This window comes from Octopus bimaculoides, chromosome 11 (assembly GCF_001194135.2).
Source record: "Octopus bimaculoides isolate UCB-OBI-ISO-001 chromosome 11, ASM119413v2, whole genome shotgun sequence".
NCBI classification, from domain to species: domain Eukaryota; kingdom Metazoa; phylum Mollusca; class Cephalopoda; order Octopoda; family Octopodidae; genus Octopus; species Octopus bimaculoides.
In genome coordinates this window covers 21,387,689-21,390,120 of record NC_068991.1, presented here as the reverse complement: position 1 = coordinate 21,390,120, position 2,432 = coordinate 21,387,689, and the positions used below count along the sequence as shown (strand labels likewise).

The 2,432-nt window shown below is 39.9% G+C and overlaps 1 long non-coding RNA gene across 1 annotated transcript in view; it reads left to right on the top strand.

Moving 5' to 3' along the window:
- The window catches only part of LOC106869373 (uncharacterized), a 7,552-nt gene that overhangs the window by 2,018 nt on the left and 3,102 nt on the right, over positions 1–2,432 (top strand). The window lies entirely within an intron of this gene.

Below are 2,432 nucleotides of genomic sequence, written 5' to 3'. Positions count from 1 at the left end.
AACCATCATCGCTTGACAACCGATGCTGGTGTGTTTACGTCCACGTAACTTAGCGGTTCGGCAAAAAGTGACCGATAGAATAAGTACTAGGCTTACAAAGAATAAGTCCTGGGGGCGATTTTCTCGACTAAAGGCGGTGCTCCAGCATGGCCACAGTCAAATGACTGAAACAAGTAAAAGAATAAAAGAGTATTGCTCGTAAATATTCATCTTATTTTCATATTTTGTTTTAGTCTTGCAGATCTCACCTCTATCAAATTCAACCTTTCTGAATTGTGCCAAGTGTTTTTCCCTTTTCAATGTAGTAATTAATTTCCATAGATTCGGATATGTGCTAAATGGTTATTAGTGCGAGGCATATCCGCTTCTGTTCTGAAGCTTACATTCCAACTATCAACGGGAAACAAAGAAGTTCTTCGTTGTCTAATTCCTCTACCTCGCATGGATCCTATGTACGATAATTTAAAGTAAGACACAAGTTTTTACGGAAGATCGTCGTCATCTACAAAATATCTGAAGCCATCAATCACATCATCGCGAGGAAGAAAAGCCAGCGCTGAAAAAGCATCTGATTTTAATGCCAAACTTATTATCATGATAGTCTTCTTTTTTTTTGGCACTCCATCCTTACGATATCGAGGGTTCCAGTTGATCCGATCAACGGAATAGCATGCTCGTGAAATTAACGTGCAAGTGGCTGAGCACTCCACAGACACGTGTAACCTTAACGTAGTTCTAGGGGATATTCAGCGTGACAGAGTGTGACAAGGCTGACCCTTTGAATTACAGGTACAACAGAAACAGGAAGAAAGAGTGAGAGAAAGTTGTGGTGAAAGAGTACAGCAGGGTTCGCCACCATCCCCTGCCAGAGCCTCGTGGAGCTTTAGGTGTTTTCGCTCAATAAACACTCACAACGCTCGGTCTGAGGATCGAAACCGCGATCCTATGACCGCGAGTCCGCTGCCCTAACCGCTGGGCCATTGCGCCTTCACTATCATGATGGTATCTTTCCTTAAATCCAAATTCACATACTTTTCTGTACACATTTTGAGATAGATGAAAAAGACAACATGAGATAGAAGCACTAGGAAGCACAGATAAAAAGCTATTAATGTGAACTTTTTCAAAATCCATCGTAACGTTTTCAGGGTTCATCCCTTGACATAATTCATTAGGCTTATTAAAAAGGCGGATGTAGGTTTCTTGATTCTTGTTTGGAAGTAATGCAAACAATCATGGAACACTGAATGAATCCACTTGAATATGAAGAGTGTACAACTGATGAAATATAGTTGGGGTGCATTTTAAAAGTTCCATCACCTGCCCAGTCTTTTACATTTACTAAGTCATCAAGCCCATTATCAGTTGCAAACAAGTAATCTGTCTACATCAGTTTCACCAATATCAAACTACAAGAAAAGTTTGCCACTATCAAGGAACTTGTATTCATCGGGTATCTCACAGCCAAATCGACTCTGAGGGATCGGAGGGGCACTTACTTTTGCTTGACGCCAATTCTTTACATTACGACTTACTGTTATGTTTTATTATAATTGCTGACTTCTTGTATAATGATTTAACAACTATCAATTCACCAACACGTAGTTCCGATATCTCTTCTCAAACAACTGCTAACGACCGTTTTTACACAGCATCTGCACATTGTTTTTTGTATCTCCAGCACGCATGCGTACTTATACAATGTGAGCCATTTTATTATCATCAAGCTTTTCACAAGAATTGCAATTAATGAACGAGAAGATTCCTGGGAAGCAGCTGCTTGTGCCTTCAGGGTTAGGGTTTCTCGACCTTTGGGTTTCGAAATATATGACCTATGATGATATTCACCAACGTGGTATAATCTTCATCGTGGGTCATGGTGTGGACTCGAGCGTTACAGGACTTAATTTCGCATTTCCAGTAGGTCTTAAGTCCATCGGCATTTTGTTTCTGTGCTTCATATTTATAATTCATGTCCTCCACAAGTTTCTTCATTCCGCAGATGCTGCTAATACGTGAGGCATGGTGTATGTATATTTCCTATTTAAGTAACGAATGAGGCAGAGATGGATCACGGGTAAACTTGTAAACACTTTAGATAAAACGCCCGAATGGATGATTGAAATGATACTTTCAGTTAACTGAGTTACTCTCTAAACCATCATCAAGATCAAAAACAATCCTGTCTAAAATAGGCATAAGGTCTGAAATTTTTGGGGAGGGGGAAAGTGAATTACATCGACCCCAGTGTTTCACTGGTACTTAATTTATCGACCCCGAAAGGATGAAAGGCGAAGTCGACATCGGCGGAATTTGAACTCAGAACATAGCGACGGCTGTAATACCTCTAAGTGTTTCGTCGGGTGTACTAACGATTCTGCCAGCTCACCGCCTTAATAATAATAATAATAATAATAATAATAATAATAATA